This window comes from Pseudophryne corroboree, chromosome 4 (genome assembly GCF_028390025.1).
Source record: "Pseudophryne corroboree isolate aPseCor3 chromosome 4, aPseCor3.hap2, whole genome shotgun sequence".
NCBI classification, from domain to species: Eukaryota; Metazoa; Chordata; class Amphibia; order Anura; family Myobatrachidae; genus Pseudophryne; species Pseudophryne corroboree.
This window is the reverse complement of record NC_086447.1, coordinates 155,909,648-155,921,236: the sequence shown is the minus strand read 5'-3', so window position 1 is coordinate 155,921,236 and position 11,589 is coordinate 155,909,648. Positions and strand designations below refer to the sequence as shown.

Below are 11,589 nucleotides of genomic sequence, written 5' to 3'. Positions count from 1 at the left end.
TGCACTTTTTAGTAAATGACCGATTTCTACCAAATTCCAGGCGTATTTGACCGATGGTGTATTGATTCGTAATTTTTTCCTAGGACTTCCAAAATAATACGAATGCCCTCATCACTGCCGTGATTTAAGTTTAGTAAATTCCCGAGATGACACTTTGAAGAAAAAACACCATCTCGGTCAAAATTGGGACCTTAGTAAATATACCCCTCTGTGTATATATACTGTATATATGAAAAATATTTTTACTTTTACTTCAGTTTTAAATACCATAAATCAAATAAAATGCAAAGAAACATAAGATCAGCAGAACAATTTTAAAAAACATTTTTTTTTTATATCCATTAATTTTTCTATATAAGCCTATACACATCCTTCTTTTCTGGTCCCTAGAGACTGTTTCCATTTATTTGCTACCTTAGTTAAACCTAATTGCATCCAACCAGTCTCTGTGGAACAGAAAAGTTACAACTCCCTTTTCAATCTGCAACACAGTATTTTTGCTAACTATGGTGGTCATTCCGAGTTGTTCGCTCGGTAATTTTCCTCGCATCGCAGCGATTTTCCGCTTATTGTGCATGCGCAATGTTCGCACTGCGACTGCGCCAAGTAAATTTGCTAAGAAGTTTGGTATTGTACTCACGGCATTACGAGGTTTTTTCTTCGTTCTGGTGATCGTAATGTGATTGACAGGAAGTGGGTGTTTCTGGGCAGAAACTGGCCGTTTTATGGGAGTGTGTGAAAAAACGCTACCGTTTCTGGGAAAAACACGGGAGTGGCTGGAGAAACGGAGGAGTGTCTGGGCGAACGCTGGGTGTGTTTGTGACGTCAAACCAGGAACGACAAGCACTGAACTGATTGCAGTGGAAGAGTAAGTCTCGAGCTACTCAGAAACTGCACAGAGAAGTCTTTTCGCAATATTGAGAATCTTTCGTTCGCAATTTTGATAAGCTAAGATTCACTCCCAGTAGGCGGCGGCTTAGCGTGTGCAATGCTGCTAAAAGCAGCTTGCGAGCGAACAACTCGGAATGAGGGCCTATGTAGCTATATATGATAAAATACACATTTAAAGACTCCTAGTTATTCTCATTAAAATACCAGACTTTAAAATAACTATGCAATGTCCATGCTGTAGAGATTCTTGCTGTGTGATATTGGAATTGCTATTCCGTTTTGACACCAGATTTAATTAGCAAATTCAGCTGAGGCACGTTGAAGTCTTTACTCATAAAAATTAGTTTTAGCAGCGTGTATATTACTAGGATGATTATATTTGTATTCCAACACAGGAAAAGTTAATTGCACACTTAGTGCTTATTAATATACATGGCCATGTATGTATTTGTGTTTTGAAATTATATAGCAACTTTACCCCTCTCAGCGTCCGTGGAGAAATAACACTGGTCAATAGGGCTCCCGGCTCTGGTAGCTAAATTCCTCTTTGACGAGCCTTGTCTGGAGATCCAAGTCCAGTTCCACGTGGATTTGCAGGGGCTTGCGGGGATAGCGAATCCATGTATCTGCTGGTACTGCTCAATACGCGTTTCTCCACCTCACATCACCATCGGCGGCTTCCGGTGGCGGGACCCCATGGTGAGATGCCGACTTCTGCAGGTCACCCAGGCCTGGTTAAAGACCACTTCAGATGCCTGGGTGCGGGAAGTTCTCTCTCACAAGTATGCAATCTCTTTCAAGAGATGTCCCCCTCGCCAGTTTTGCACAACGGTTATTCCTGCGGATCCGTTAAAAGCGCAAGCTCTACACTTGGTTGTACATTCCTTCATGGGTTGTACAATCCATCCCTAAAGAGCAGCATATCCCTACTACAAATTGCTACTATTTTTTGCTGAACTGCTGTACTTTGTGGCTATTTATGCATGCATCTTCTTTGTATCGGATTAAATTATAATTGTCTGCTTTAGTCTACTATGGTCATGCATATCAATGCCCACTGATTGATACTTTTTCAACTTTATGGGACTATATGCTGGTCACATGCTACAAATGCAAAAACCGGAATCTGGCATATGATTGAACTTACTACTATTGTTGACGCTGACAAATTATATGTATATGGTTTATCACATACTTGTCTGTTAACGGGCATTCAGCCCTATCTAAGAGGATCCACGGTGCAATCCTCATATACCTGCACCTATATATACCTGTTGGGCACTAGAAAAACTTTTTAAGCTACTCTGTACTTGCATACGTTACCTTTTGGGCAATACAGCCACAAACCCAACAGCAGCATATCACTATACAAATTGTTACTAATGTTCCGCTGAACTTTGTAGCTACTTACAGCATATATGCAATTTTTTTGTCTCAGTCGTAACTACAATTGTCTGTTCTGGTGCTCTGTGGAATATATAAATATTCACTGACTGATTCTTCTTTAACAACACAGGACTATATGTTGGTTACATGTTATAATTGCAAAAACAGGAATCTGACATATTATTGAACTTATTGATTATTTCCAATGCTAATAAGTTACTTTATATGTACATGGATTACCACATGCCTGTCTGTTAATAGACATTCAGCCCTATTTAAGAGCATCTACTGTGCAAAATGCATATACTTGCACCTTTATATACCTGTTTGCCATGAGTAAACTCTCTGTCCAAACCTTAAGCAACCTTGTATTTGTATATATTATTTTTCTCCTACCTAACAGAAAGGGCTTGCATCTTTTATCAACAGGTCTTTGAGCCTACCCCTAATTCTTCCTTTTCAATAGGCCAAGCGAGTCCACCTCTCTCATCCACTGTCCGCTATAATCCATTATATGAAGTGGACAGCAGAAGGCGGGGCCCCTAGCCTATTCATTTACTAGCTATTTTCTTTTTTCAGTACTCTCTCATCCATATGCCAGGGGACTATCTCTCTGTAATACCTAAGTAACAGAGAGCCTGTGCACAACCAGTGGACAGCAGAAGTACTACTACCCTTGGTAACTGTCATTAACCAACCATACACTCTCTCATTTGTTATATCTGGAATTGACTGCCACATTTCACTGGTCACGCCCAATCTCGTCTGATCTTGGAAGCAAAGCAGTGAGAAGCCTGACCAGTACTTAGATGGGAGACCACTAGGGAATATTGGGTGCAGTAATTTTATCTTTTTACTAATTACAAAAAGCAGAAGTGTTGAAGCAACCCTTGACTCTTACCACCTATTTTATCTATATAACTTATCCTTCAAGGTTACACTATACCCATACGCAGCAAATTAACTCATACCAGGAGATTTCACTTAACAGAAGGCACTATATAATGGACAACATTTGAGTTTCTATTATCAAGATTATTGCCTCTGTTCATATCTTTCGGAATATCTATTGATATTCTAGTTTTAATATTCTCACCTCAGGTGCATCCTAATGAATATATAAGTTTGCATTCTCAATTGCAATTATTTCAAACAATTCATAACACTGGATGTAGGGTTGAAACTGTATTATGTTTGTTTTCTGTGTACAAACTTTTTTATAAACTTTATTCAATTAAACGTAAAGTTTTAAGAATTTTCATTATAGCAAGCGTGCCCCAACATAGAGTCTTTCTTTTTCATCTTCCCTCATACCCATATGCTTTACTGACTCTGGGAACAAAACCAACTTTAGAAATCTCTGACACCCATCCTAGGGTTCAAATAAAACATCCACCGATTGTTGGTTTTCAATGGCCTGACAGAATAGAGCCTCTTATGATACCTCATTGTCTAGTGCGGTACCAAACAAACCCCTTTCTAATGTACCAATCCCTCCTGGACACAGGAGTGGTAGTTCCGGTACCTCTGCCTCACAGAGGCAGGGGATACTATTCGACCCTGTTTCTAGTTCCGAAGCCAAATGGGTCCTTCCGGCCTATACTCAACCTCAAATCATTGAACAAGTTTGTGAGAGTATTCAAATTCCGTATGGAAACTCTGCACTCTATAGTGATGGCCATGGAACCCGACGACTATATGGTATCCCTGGACATTCAGGATGCTTACCTGTACTTACTTATTAACATGTCACATCAGCAATATCTGTGGTTTGCTATTGACAACCTACATTATCAATTCCAGGCCCTGCCTTTTGGATTGGCCACGGCCCCTCGGATCTTCACCAAGGTCTTCTCCGCCGTTAGGGAATCAGGATCCTGCCGTATCTGGACGACTTGCTGATCCTGGCGAACTCCCAAGAGGTTCTCCTCAGTCATCTGGAACTCACGGTCCAATTGCTACAAGCCCACGGGTGGCTCATCAACTGGAAAAAGTCCTCCCTGGTCCCTGCTTACAGCATGGTGCACCTGGGGGCACTACTGGACACATGCAGCCAACGATTGTTTCTGTCTACCTGAAACCTCAGGACAGGATCAGATATTTCCTCTCTCGCCCAAGAGTGTCTATACACTCAGCAATGCAAGTACTAGGCTTCATGGTGTCGGCTTTCAACATGGTAGAGTAAGCTCAATTTCATTCCCACTCTCTGCAGAGGTTAATCCTTTCCAAGTGGGATGGCCTGCCTCATCGGATCAGGTATCAAATGATCTCTTTGACTCCGGAGGTTCGTCTGTCACTGAGCTGGTGGCTACAGGACCAAGAGTTGAGAAGGGGCTGTCCCTTCTGGATCTCCTACTGGGTCCTCCTGACAACGGATGCCAGTCTGCGGGGTTGGGGCGAGGTGTTGGAGCAACACTCTGTCCAGGGTCGGTGGACTAGGGAGGAATCTCTCCTTCTGATAAACATTCTGGAATTGCGCGCAGTGTTCAATGCGTTGACGCTGGCCCTGCCTCTAGTACAGAATAGGCCTGTTCAAGTACAATCAGACAACACTACCATGGTGGCGTACATAAATCGTCATGGCGGCACTCGAAGCCGCATGGCAATGCTGGAAGTATCAAAAATCCTCAGTTGGGCGGAACACCATCTGCCAGCAATATCGGCAGTGTTCATTACCGGAGTACTCAACTGGGAAGCGGATTTCCTCACTCATCAGGACGTTTACGCCGGAGAGTGGAGTCTTCATCCGGAAGTTTTTCAACTCCTAGTGGACAAGTGGGGCCTACCAGATGTAGACCTGATGGCATCTCGACACAATCATAAGGTTCCGGTCTTCCGATCAAGGACAAGGGATCCTCAAGCAGCATTCCTGGATGCACTAGCAATTCCATGGAACTTTCAGCTGCCATACGTGTTCCCTCCAGTGTCACTCCTGCCCAGGGTACTACGGAAGTTCAAGCAAGAACTAGGAATACTACTTCTAGTCGCTCCAGTGTGGCCCAACAGTATTGGTTCTCAGACCTGCAGGGTCTATCACTAGAGCGTCTTCTTCTACTTTCTCAACGCCCAGATCTCCTCGTTAAGGGCCCTTGTGTCTATCTGGACCTGGCCAGACTGGCTTTGACGGTGTGGCTCTTGAAGCTTCACACCTAAGGGACAAGGGATTCTCTGAGGCTGTATATTCAAACTATGTTGAAGACCCACAAAGCGGCTTCTGCATGGATTTATTACAGGGTCTGAAACTTACTTCACACGGTGTGCTGCTAAGAATTATGATGCCTATTCGTTCAGAACTTCTAGGCTTTTGACATTTCTGCAACAAGGCCTAAATTTAGGCTTTCATCTGGCCTCCCTCAAGGTTCATATATCTGCCTTGTCGGTGTGGTTTCAGAGGAAAATTGCATCTATTCCTGATGTTCATACTTTCACTCAGGGCATTTTACGGATTCAGCCACCCTATGTCCCTCCTGTGGCTCCATGGGATCTGTCTGTTATCTTAAATGCCCTACAAGAGTCTCCATTTGAACCTCTTGAGTCTGTGGATCTTAAATGTCTTACACTTAAGGTCATGTTTTTACTGGCTATTGCCTCTGCTAGGAGGGTGTCAGACTTAGGCTCCTTGTCCGGTTGGCCACCCTTTCTGATTTTTCATTGTGACTGGGCAATTCTTCAAACTCGCCCTGGTTATCTACCTAAGGTGATATCATCTTTTCATCTTATCCAAGAGATTGTGGTTCCGGCCTTTATCTCTTCTGGTTTGTCCTCCAAAGAGCGGTCTTTGGATGTGGTACGGGCTCTCCATATTTACGTAGAGAGGAATGCCTCCTTCAGGAGATAGGATACCCTTTTTGTACTTTTTGGTTTTCACAAACGTGGCTGGCCTGCGAATAAGAAGACCTTGGCCTGATGCGATAGAATGATGATTGCACAAGCCTATGCACAGGCTGGTCTTCCAGCTCATGCTGCTATCAAAGCCCATTCTTCTAGGTCTGTTGGACCTTCTTGGGCGGCCCGCCGAGGCGTGTCCGCTGAACAATTGTGCAAGGCGGCTACGTGGTCCTCAGTGAACACGTTCATCAGGTTCTATGCCTTTGATACTTCCGCCTCCCAGGATGCTTCCTTTGGACGCCGGGTTCTTGTGCTCGCTGCGGTGCGTCCCCTCCCATGAGGAACTGCTTTAGGACATCCCCGATGTATTCCCTGTGGAATCCCAGTGTACCCCGCTGCAGAAAAGGAGATTAATGGTAAACTTACCATGGTTAAATCTCTTTCTGCGAGGTACACTGGATTCCACAGGGCGCCCACCCTGACGCTCTTAGCTTCTTCGGGTTTGTATGGCATTAGCCGATAGTCCCTTTTCATGATGTGAGAATGTGATTCTATGTGACTAACATCTTCTGTCTCTTTTATCTGTTACTGCATTGGACTGGTTAACGAATCTGAGCTACAGTGCCTGGAGGCGGGGTTATAGAGGAGGCGGGTGCAATGCATCCTGGGAACAGTCAAAGCTTTAGCCCGCTGGTGCCTCGAATCAAGATCCAACTCTACACCCCCCGATGTATTCCCTGTGGAATCCAGTGTACCTTGCAGAAAGAGATTTAATCATGGTAAGTCTACCATAAATCTCCTTTTTTCTAAAAAAAAGATTCTGTTGCAACAATAGATATAAAGAAAGGAACTAGTAGCACAGCTTATTAGATTTGCTTGGGACTTAATATATGGACAGTTCTAGGATGAGACAAGCCATGGTCCCGGGAATAATTTATCCACCTGCAGGTGTAGTTACCGAATCCGTGGTAGTGGAGATGACCCTATTGATTGACATATGGTACAGTCCTATTAAAAGCTTTCATCCTTGGCCACAGTCCAGTTCTTTTGCTGCAATACTTCCCAATTGTGGACCCACAGAGTGTTAGGCGCCGGGGTCCGCTTGATGGTCTGCGCGGCCCGGCGCCTAGCAACTAGAGACGCCGTGCACGTACAGCCGCCGGCTCCCTAGCAACGCTAGACGCCGGGCGCGCTGAGCCGCACGGACCCTAGCAACGGGGACGCCACTGGCGGACCGCGTTCCCCGTTGCTAGGCTTTAGGAAATTAAGATATTCACCTGCTCTCTGGCTGTGCTGCAAGGCAGCTGCACGGCATTTATTCTAATCAGCCTTTAGCAGCTGATTGGAGGACTCCTTGTTAAATACACTCCAAGGGCTTCTCACAGACGCCGGTAATAGCTTCCTGCATGCTGCCTTTGTTTGCTGAGAGTCTGTTTCTAGTCCTGCTGTATCCGGTCATTCCAGTCCTCAGAAGTCCGGTATTCGGGAGTTGTCATCTCATCCCAAGAGGTCGTTTGGTTCCCTGGAGTCCTGACTGATCACCGTTTTATATCCAGTGGTGTTTGTGAGTTGCGGCTCTGCCGTGTGTTGCGGCTCAGCCGCTTTACCTTTTATATTTTGTGTTTGGAGCATTTGCGGAGGGTTCCGCTTCCACAAGTCCTCTCTGGTACTCGGCGGTGCCGGGTAGGAGAATTGGACAAGTGGATATTTTGGTTGTCCTTTTCCCTGGCGGTTTCTCCGCACATATTATAGTTTTGAGTTTGCCTAGCCACTGGCCTGGTTGTTTAGTTAGAGGGCCTCTTGTTATCACCCTGTCTCGGGTTTCCCTTTGTCTCTCATTAAGACCGGGGGGCATCGAAGTTGGGCAGACATAATCCGCCCTTCAAACGCGGCTGCCAAGGGCTCAAGAAACCATAGTCTCGCAGGGGATTTCTGACAACACGGGTGAGACAACAGAGTTAGGGCGCCAGGGGCTATTTTCCTGTCCTGCTCCCTTCCCCAGCATTCCGTTCCAGTGCTCCGGTCCTTGCCATAAGATCTCCTCTGACCAGAGTGCTGGAATCATAACACAGAGGGGGCATGTCTCCCAATTAATGTCCAGTGCCCAGCTTCTCCACCAATCCGTTTCACTGCGCATGTCCAGCTTTTTCAAGGTGGGATACTATCTGTTTTGTATGGCAGTCACTGTGATGGAAAACCAACTATGCTGTGTAACTGGCACATGTCTGTACATTTTGCTATTGCAGTCTGGCTGGAATAATATGTAACCTCATAGGCAAATTCAGGGGGGTTACCAGTTGCCTGGACTTTCCGCAGAGCATGTAGCTCGCTGGCTATTACATAAGCCCCCAAGTCTGCAGTGTGTGTGTGGGTGTGTGTGGGTGGATCTGAGTACTCAATCATTACACCCGAGAAAGAATCTGATAAGTGGCTTACCATGACCATTGGGCCTGCATATGTCTGCAGCACTGTATTACATAAATTGCACTTTGGGGCAGACTATAGCTTGTTACATGCTGATCATGCATCCTTCAATTGCTCTAAAATCATACATTCCCTCCCTCCGGAAATCCTGCATTTGCCCATGAACCTCAAGTATGAATCTACTATTTTTCTTATACTGTAGATTGTAAACTTGTGAGTTCAGCGTTGCTGAATATTAGCCTTGTTTCATTAATATTTGTTCCCAGTTCTAAAATGCTGCATTGTATGATGGTGGCATAGAAATAAATAATAATATTAATAGTAATACTGCTATTAAGTCTTGCAACAACAGACGCTGCAAGCAAATGCTTTGTTTCCATACAAACACACTGAGAGGGTTTTATAGATCAGCCTAGAATAGAATAGCCTGCCCTTGTACTGGGATTTAATGCAAGTTTGAAATGATGTCACCACCTTTACTGATTAATTCCCACTCATGTTTCACTCAATCCTTTCAAAGAAGACAATATTTAGATTGGAAAAAAAAAATCCTCATGGAAATAATGGAAATAGAAGTAGTAGCAGGAGAAGGTTATACTGTACAGACCAGCAATAATCTCTGGGATGAAAGAGCAGACGTGTTTCAGCATTAGCTGCAGCTCTTTCTTGCTCGGGGATTATTTTGCAGACTGTTCCAGGGTCTATGAATATGCATTATGGGGACTGCTGCAGAGTTGGAAATAAAATAGGAGTATTTTAAATAAATGAAACGTGCATGGATAACAAGAGTATTTTCTCCCATATGCAAGCATTCAAGGCTCTTGCAATGCAATCACTTCTGTACGGACAGTACATTCTCCTAGTTTACTAGTATCCATTATCACTTGCCCATGTACTGTATTAGGCACACAAGATACAACTCCTACCAAGGGGTAAATTTACTAAGATGGGAGTTCTATTTAAAATGGGATGTTGCCCATAGCAACCAATCAGATTCTGCTTCTCATTTATCTAGCACCTTCTAGAAGATAATACCTGGAATCTGATTGGTTGCTATGGGCAACATCCCATCTTAAATAGAACTCCCATTTTAGTAAATTTACCCCCAGGAGTACACATATTCGCATATGTGCTGGTCTGTATAGCCTGCATTTGATAACCACAACCTCTTTGAACTTTGCTTAAGCAAGAACTCCTCTTCCAACTCCAATCCGCCTCTTCGGCCATAGGATTTAATGCGCCCAGATTGTATATTACTCTTTATAGCCGCATTTGCTTGTACTCTTTTTTTGAGCATGCTCAGCACTAAGTAATATAGCATGCGCTGCTCAAACGGATATATGTTCAACTATTCAACAGCCAATGTGTGCCTGATTCTGGGTCGTATGCACTGCCGATGTTGGACGCAGTGGAGTGAATTATCTTCTCACTGTGGTTGAAGTTGCGGTTGAGGCGCATGGTGAAAGAATGGCTTCAGAAACATTTTGAATATGTATTGGATGCACCTGGGTGGTGACAGGTAGGTGGCTTAGCAGATGCACAGTGCATCTTATGGGCATGCTATAGGAGTATTATGAGCATATCATTGAAAGTGGTTACATACAAAGACACAGGAGGACATATTCGGACAGAGAAATAGCACCTGCCATAGGGCAAGTTTCAATGGTATTGACTAATGGCCTAAAGACGCACCAACCGTTATTTCAGCATCTATGGAAGCTGAGAGTGGGCGTCTCAGTCCTTGCACACTTGGACGCACGGATGTACACAAAGGGGGTAATTCCAAGTTGATCGCAGCAGGATTTTTGTTAGCAATTGGGCAAAACCATGTGCACTGCAGGGGAGGCAGATATAACATGTGCAGAGAGAGTTAGATTTGGGTGGGGTGTGTTCAATCTGCAATCTAATTTGCAGTGTAAAAATAAAGCAGCCAGTATTTACCCTGCACAGAAACAAAATAACCCACCCAAATCTAACTCTCTCTGCACATGTTATATCTGCCCCCCCTGCAGTGCACATGGTTTTGCCCAATTGCTATCAAAAATCCTACTGCGATCAACTTGGAATTACCCCCAAAGAAAGGGCTTTCTAGTGGCCACCAAAGAATACGAACACAGATGTCCCTATGCGTATATAATGCGTTTTATTGCATGCGTTGTTCATGTATTGAGAGGATATCTCCTGCAGGAAATGTACAGATGTAGCCATGCTCATCTTTGCTGTGATGCAGCATGCTACAACACGGCTTGCTGCGTGGCGTGCTGGCTGCGAATGGTACGCCATGCAGCATGCCGTGATGCAACATGCCACATGGCAGTAAGATGAGTATGGCTAAATCTGTATAGTGGGTTTGATAATGTTCTGATAATAAATGGGATATGGGTGCAGATTATTAGGGCAACCCTGCCTCGACACCACATGGTCAACAGTGACTAGGTTGACACTGACAGAAGGTCAACATATGACTAGGTTGATATGGTTGGAACGTTGACCTGACCATTAGGTTGACATGTGCATGGCCGACACACAGAAGGTCCACACAGGTTTTTAGGGGTTTGGGTTGTTGTTTTTTGGGATAGTGAAGGAATCTGGGACCACTGTCAGTTGAAATGCATCCCCTTGCGGAGCTCGCTACACTAGCCACAAGGTTTATAACCAATTCTATGCCCACTTGGATAGAGACGTTATGAAAAAGTTCAAACCTTCCCCAAAAAACCTAAAAACCTATGTGGACCTTAGTTGTGTCGACCATGCACGTGTCGACCTAATGACCACGTCAACCTTCCAACCATGTCGACCTAGTTATACGTCGACCTTCTGTCAGTGTCGCCCTAGTCACTGTCAAGCATGTGGTGTTGAACTAGTGACTGTCAAACTAGACACAGTCGACCTAACAACCGCATACCATGGTATATACAGATAATTGTTTTGATAAATAATGAGATGAGCTGGCTTTAGCTGGCTCATATGTTGGATCATACTGGCTTTAAATTAATTTCTTTACCAAAAAATTTCTGAGCAGACTACTAACAATTGAGCGTACACAGGGCCTAATTCAGA

At 44.3% G+C, this 11,589-nt stretch overlaps 1 pseudogene; it reads left to right on the top strand.

Annotated features, from left to right (window-relative positions):
- The first annotated feature begins 3,004 nt into the window (after nucleotides 1–3,004).
- LOC134912103 (5S ribosomal RNA) lies at nucleotides 3,005–3,123 on the top strand (annotated as a pseudogene).
- The last annotated feature ends 8,466 nt before the right edge of the window (nucleotides 3,124–11,589 follow it).